Here is a 7416-nt window from a genome sequence, read left to right on the forward strand (position 1 = left end):
GCGGCATTGGACCATTAAATAACGATGAAGGAAAACATACGAATGATGAAAATGAGATGGCCTCAATCCTTAATAATTTTTTTGCATCCGTCTTCACAGACGAAGATTGCTTAGTGTATCAGCCACCGGAACATAAAATGTCCCAAAACGTCTTAAATCAACTCATGATTACAGAAAGGGATGTCGTACAAGTGATTGGTAAGTTTAAAATAAATAAAGCCCCGGGACCTGACAAAATTTCACCTAGAATTCTGCGAGAAGTCAAAAATCAAATCAGTAAACCCTTGTGCATCCTCTTCAACAAATCATTAGCACTCGGTAAAGTCCCATCAGATTGGAAATGTGCTAACGTAACACCAATATTCAAGAAAGGGGACAAATCACAACCAGGCAACTACAGACCGATTAGCCTGACTTCGATTGTGTGCAAACTGCTAGAGACAATTATCCGTGACAGTGTAGTAAAATTTTTAGAAGAAAATAAGATTATGAAAGATTCGCAACATGGCTTCCGTAGCAAAAGCTCATGTCTAACTAATCTCCTTGACTTCTTTCATGACGTTTTTAACAAATACGAGGAATGTAGATCTGTCGATATAATCTATCTAGATTTTCAGAAGGCATTCGATAAAGTTCCCCACAAACGATTGCTCGACAAACTAAAAATGCACAGTATTTCTGGCAATATCCACAACTGGATTAAAGATTGGCTCTCAGAGCGAAAACAGAGGGTCGTAATAAACGGGGCATCATCTAGCTGGCTCGACGTTAAAAGTGGCGTACCGCAAGGATCAGTTTTAGGACCCGTCTTGTTCTTAATATATATAAATGATCTAGATGACGGCCTCCTCAGCAAAGTATCAAAATTTGCTGATGACACAAAAATTGCCGGTAAAGTGACAACCACCAAAGAGAAAGAAACTCTACAATCCGATCTAGATAAATGATCAAAATGGGCTAGTAAGTGGCAAATGAAATTTAACGTTAACAAATGTAAAGTCATGCACATTGGAGGAAATAATGATCACATCCAATACCAAATGAATGGCGAAACATTGGATTCAGTAACTAGAGAAAAAGATCTAGGAGTTTTAATATCAAATGACTTGAAGCCAAGTCAACATTGCTCAGAAGTTGTTAAAACAGCAAACAAATTAGTTGGCTTCATCGGAAGAGTCTTCGAAAATAAATCAGAAAAAATATTGCTAAACCTCTATAATTCCTTGGTCCGCCCCCATCTCGAATACTGTGTACAATTTTGGTCCCCATACTACCAGAAAGATATTAACAAACTAGAAAGAGTACAACGGAGAGTGACCAAAATGATACCAAGGCTGAGAAATCTGCCGTATGAAGAAAGACTAAAAAATCTAAACTTATTCTCCCTCTCAAAAAGAAGAATGCGAGGAGATTTGATTGAGGTTTTTAAAATGTTCAAAGGCTTTGACAACATTAATGCCAAAGATTACTTCTCATTAGACCAATCAAATACAAGAAGACGCCACGATTTCAAAGTAATTGGCAAAAGATTCTCTACGAACGAGAGTAAGCACTTCTTCTTTAACCGGGTTGTTAACGTGTGGAACTCGTTACCTTCCACTGTCGTTGAAAGTAACACGATAACAACATTTAAAAATCGCTTAGATAAATACTTGGAATCTAATCCACAAATGAAATATTATCCTTTGCAATAAAAGATATGACAACCAGACATTTAATCGCAATTGGACTAATTGGATAGGATAGTTATAGCAGTAGTATTAGTTCATCTTCTACCGCCTAGTTACCCTGTTTCCTTAATTGTAGTGTAGTTTAGTTAACACAAACAGCCTCGTTAGGGCCAGTAGGCCTGCTGTTGCTTGTTCTTCCTTTGTGTTCCTTTGTGTTCCTTCTTCTTTCTCTCTCCTTCTCTTCCCCATCTACTTCCCCTTCCTCTTCTTCCTCCTCTCTTTCCTCCTCCTCTTTATCTTCTTCTTCTCTCTTCCTTCTCTTCTTTATCTTTCCCATTCACTTACCCTTCCTCCTCTTCTCCCTCTTTATTCTTACTCTACCTTATTTTCCCCCATCTTCTTCCTTCTCTCTTTCCTACCTCTCTTCCCCATCTACATCCCCTTGCTTCTCTTTTTCCTCCATCTCTTCCCTACCTCCCCCCATCTACTTCCTCTTTTCCCTCATGTCTTCTTCTCTTCTCGTATCCTCCTCCTCCTCCTCCTCCTCTATTCCTCCCGCCACTCCTCCTCTTCCTCTGTGCTCGCTCCTTCGTCTTCTTGAGAAATCTCTCTTCTCTTCTTCCTCCACCCGATGACCCAATTCCCGTCTCCTCACTCTCTTCCTTTCTTTATTCTCTTTCTTTTCTTCCTCACTTTATATCCTTTTTCTTTTTCTCCTTCCTTCCTTCCCTGCGGTTTCTCATCCCCTTTTTTACTGATTTATCTACCTATTTATTCATGTACTTTTCTATTCTCTTTCATTATTTCTTATTTCATGTATTTATCTGCTTTTGTAATTATTCATCTACTTATCTAATACATACAGTATATACATATTTATCTATATATATATATATGTGTGTGTGTGTGTGTGTGCGCGCGCGAGCGTGCGTGTGTGTGTGTATGTGTGTGTGTATATACTCGTATATATATGAGTTCTGTTCACGTGTAGGGAGGCGGGGCTTACGAGTGACGTCACATCGATATGAGAGCGACATGACGTCATGTCGACGACTTGGATGACATTTTCTGTAAACACAGGCCAGACGTCCCAGAATTTAGATTTGGACCAATAGCTGCTGTGTCTGTCATCTCGTCTGCTTCAAAATTCACGACGACTTTGAGCGCCGAAATGTCGCAGACATCCAACCTTTCGACACTTTTTTTTCTTTTTCTGACATTCAAGTGTCTTCGCCCTACGATGTGAAGAAATGTTCTCTCGACTTTTAGTAAAAATGTGCGACATAAGCCTGAACAAAGTCAATAAAGTGTGTCGCTCCACTGAAGGGAGTTAGTAAAACGGATCAAGAAAGTTTAGAACCGAGTTAGAACCATCTCATCGAGTTTACGTGTTCTTGGCGCGTTGGTTTTGACCTCGCGAGACACTACGCGGGCGTGCAGGCGGACCCGAGTTCGAGTCTCATGTCTAGGGTACCGGTTATTTGTTAAGGGAGTCCAAGCACCCAAGGCTAAGGTGACTGTTTTGGTCAAAGCTAAGTGTCTTTTGGTTTGAGCTAATTACTTTATCATCACACTGGAGAGTTAGGTTAGTTATAACCAATCATACGCAATAAGTATCTGAGATTTGATTATCACGGATGAGATTCATATTATGGTGGGAGAGAGAGAGAGAGAGAGAGAGAGAGAGAGAGAGAGAGAGAGAGAGAGAGAGAGAGAGAGAGAGAGAGAGAGAGAGAGAGAGAGAGAGAGAGAGAGAGTGGGGGAGGGAGACAGAGAGAGAGATAGGAGAGAGAGAGGGAGATAGGGGGAGAGAGAGAGAGGGAGACAGAAATGGAGAGAAAGGGAGAGGGAAAGGGAGAGGGAAAGAGAAAGAGAGAGAGAGAGAGCAAGAGAGAAAGAGAGAGAGAGAGAGAGAGAGAGAGAGAGAGAGAGAGAGAGAGAGAGAGAGAGAGAGAGAGAGAGAGAGAGAGAGAGAGAGAGAGAGAGAGAGAGAGAGAGAGAGAGAGAGAGAGAGAGAGAGAGAGAGAGAGAGAGACAGAGAGAGAGAGAGAGACAGAGAGAGAGAGAGAGAGAGACAGAGAGAGAGAGAGAGAGAGAGAGAGAGAGAGAGAGAGAGAGAGAGAGAGAGAGAGAGAGAGGATAGAGGATAGAGGATAGAGGAGAGAGAGAGAGAGAGAGAAAGAGAAAGAGAAAGAGAAAGAGAGATAGAGAGAAAGAGAGACGAATCTCAATATTCTAGGCTGTTTACTGGCACCTCACACCAGCTTATTTGCTCGTCACTGTACCTTCTCTGATGTGGCAACATCCTTAATTAGATGCGGGCTCCACAGGGAAGCGTCGTCTTCGAACTAAGGCCTTTCTCGAACTCAGAAATGAATCTACTCGATCTCAGAACCTGAAGACATCTTATTAACCATGTAGTAAGCGCTGAAACTATCAGTTGTTTTAAAAAACGGTTAGACAACTTTATGGATGGGGATGACAGGTGGTGATGGATACGGAGCTGCCTAGTGTAGGCCCTATGGTCTCTTGCAGTCTCCTTTATTCTTATGTTCTTATGTTTCACCTGTTCACGCGGAGCATCAGCTCGTTCCCAGTCTCTCTACTTCCGTCTGTTTCCCAGATCGACGCTCCGACGATTCCCTCGATGTGTCAAGACCTTCTGGAAGAGGTCTCAGAACCTGAAGACCTCTTCCATCTGTCTCCACCCGAACCATCAACTCGTTCCCAGTCTCTCTCTCTACTTCCGTCTGTTTCCCAGATCGACGCTCCGACGATTCCCTCGATGTGTCAAGACCTTCTGGAAGAGGTCTCAGAACCTGAAGACCTCTTCCATCTGTCTCCACCCGAACCACCAGCTCGTTCCCAGAGTCTCTACTTCCTTGTGTTTCCCAGACCGACGCTCCAACGATTCCCTCGACGTGTCAAGACCTTCTGGAAGAGGTCTCAGAACCTGAAGACCTCTTCCATCTGTCTCCACTCGGAGCTCAGCTCGTTCCCAGAGTCTCTCTCTACTTCCTTGTGTTTCCCAGATCGACGCTCCGACGATTCCCTCGATGTGTCAAGACCTTCTGGAAGAGGTCTCAGAACCTGAAGACCTCTTCCATGTGTCTCCACCCGAACCATCAACTCGTTCCCAGAGTCTCTCTCTACTTCCGTCCGTTTCCCAGATCGACTCTCCGACGACTCCCTCGATGTGTCAAGACCTTCTGGAATAGGTCTCAGAACCTGAAGACCTCTTCCATCTGCCTCCACCCGAACCATCAGCTCGTTCCCAGACTCTCTCTACTTCCAAGACCGACGCTCCGACGAATCCCCCGACGTGTGAAGACCTTCTGGAAGATGTCTGGATCCTGGACGAAGCCATCGTGGGTCTCATGGTACTGAAGCTTCCGTTGTTTGCTCGCGTCACATCTTCTCTCCCTTCACCTGTTTGTCTTCTCATCTTCAGGCACATCCAGCCCGCCCCTTTCTTCCTCTCCTCTTCTTTCCCCCTTTCCCCCTCCTCTCTCTTCACTCTCCTGCAACTCTTTTCTATTCTCACTTCAGTCAACATCGGTTCCTCTTTTGCTAAAATTCCTTCCTCTGCCCTCGCCCCCCTTTGTCTGCGTAGCTTCTGTTCCTGAGTCAAATCTCTTACATTTACACTCTCTACACTCTTCTACTTCAGCCGCCTCACCTCATCTATTCCTGTCACCCTTCCCCTTCCCTTTCCCCTCTTTTCTTTCTCCTTATCTCCCCTCCCTCCCTCCCTCTCTCTCTCTCTCTCTCTCTCTCTCTCTCTCTCTCTCTCTCTCTCTCTCTCTCTATCTATCTATCTATCTATCTATCTCCCCCATTTACCTGTTCTCTTTTTATTCTCGCCACTTCCCTTCTCCCCTTTTATCTTACTCCCCTTTTGCTTTCCGTTCTTTTCTCTTTCCTTCCTTCTCCGCCTCTTTTTGTCTTCCTTTCCCTTCCCTCTCCTTCCTTCCCCTTCTCTTCTCTTTCCTTTCTCTTCCTTTCCCATCCCATCTCTCCCTTTCTACCTCTTTCCCTTCCGTCCCCTTCCTTTATCTTTTGCTTTCCCTTTCCTTCCTTCCTTCCCTTTTTCTTCTCTTCCCTTCCATTCATCTTCTCTTCCCATCTTTTATTCCTTTCCCATCTGCACCCTTCTTCATATCGTCCCTTCCTTTCTATTCCTTATTCTTCCCTCGCATCCCTTTTTCTTCCCTTCCCACCCCACTTTTCTTCCCTCTTCTTCCCTCCCTTACCCTCCAGCTCTTTTCCTCCCCTTCTCCTAACCTCCCTTTCTTTCCTTACCTTTCCCTTCCCCTCCTTTCTCTTCCCATCCCATCCCCTCCCTTCTCAGCCTTTCTCCCTTCCACTCCCGTCTCATCCCTTCCTCTTCCTCCTCACCCCTTCCCCTCTAGAATTTATTTCATTTCAGCCCACCTTCCTCGATAATCGACCTATTTCATCCCATCTTCCTCGATAATCGACCTATTTCAACCCTTACTCGATAATCGACCTATTTCAGCCCACCTTCCTCGATAATCGACCTATTTCAGCCCACCTTCCTCGATAATCGACCAATGCAGCCCACCTTCCTCGATAATCGACCTATTTCAGCCCACATTCCTCGATAATCGACCCATTTCAACCCACCTTCCTCGATAATCGACCTATTTCAGCCCACCTTCCTCGATAATCGACCTATTTCAGCCCACCTTCCTCGATAATCGGGCTACTCCCTTCCATTCTCTCTCTCTCTCTCTCAGCCCCCTCCTTATCGCTTAGTCTGTCTGTATTACATATTCCCCTTCTGTTTACCCACCTTTTTTCATCTTTTTACCTCTCCCCTTTCTCTCGCACATTCTCTCCCATCGTCGCTCCCTTTCCCCTCCTTATTCCCGGGTCCTCATTCTCCTCTTCTTTTTCGTTCCATTCCAAAACCTCCCACCCACCTCCTCCTCCTCCTCTCTTCCGCCATCTTTTCATTAGTTCTCTTGCTCTGTTTAAACGAAACCCGTTTGATAAACAGAAAGGAGAATAAGAGAGGAGAATTCAGGATCAGTAGAGAGATCGAAAACAGGGGAAGGGGAGCTTTGTATAATAGATAATCAAGTTATTGAGGGACTTGTTTTTTATATGTTCTTAATTTTCGTCTAAATCAAGCTACATAACTACAGATCGATCCTTTAGTGCCCTTTTCGAAGGTTAGAACATGGAATTACAACCCTTATCACCATATTTCAGAGAAAATGAATCAATTAAATAAATTTTGGTTAGATCAGTTTTGTAGGATTCGCAAGAAGAGGCGCTTTGCTGTGAGCAATGTCGTCACCTTTGCCCTTAATGCTGCAGCATCCGGGGCAAGTGGAAATCACCGGGAACTACTGGATTTCAACGTGGGTCGTTCTGTGAGTGAAAGAAACCAACTGGCCATTCGTCACACTAAAATAATTATAATAATAATAATTATATAGATACATGAATAAGTAAAAAACATAATTTGAACAAAGCGAAGCTAAACAGTCTTAATCACCATATCAACTGCACGTTAAAAGAAACTAATTTGATCAACTCGACACAACAAAATATTTATTCTAGATTAAGCCAAATTTCAATTGACCAATGCTCAAATGTCAAATGTGAATCCTGGAGAAGAGAGAGAGAGAGAGAGAGAGAGAGAGAGAGAGAGAGAGAGAGAGAGAGAGAGAGAGAGAGAGAGAGAGAGAGAGAGAGAGAGAGAGAGAGAGAGAGA

The sequence above is a fragment of the Oratosquilla oratoria genome, chromosome 18 (assembly GCF_046742065.1).
Source record: "Oratosquilla oratoria isolate Oo_2021 chromosome 18, ASM4674206v1, whole genome shotgun sequence".
NCBI classification, from domain to species: Eukaryota; Metazoa; Arthropoda; class Malacostraca; order Stomatopoda; family Squillidae; genus Oratosquilla; species Oratosquilla oratoria.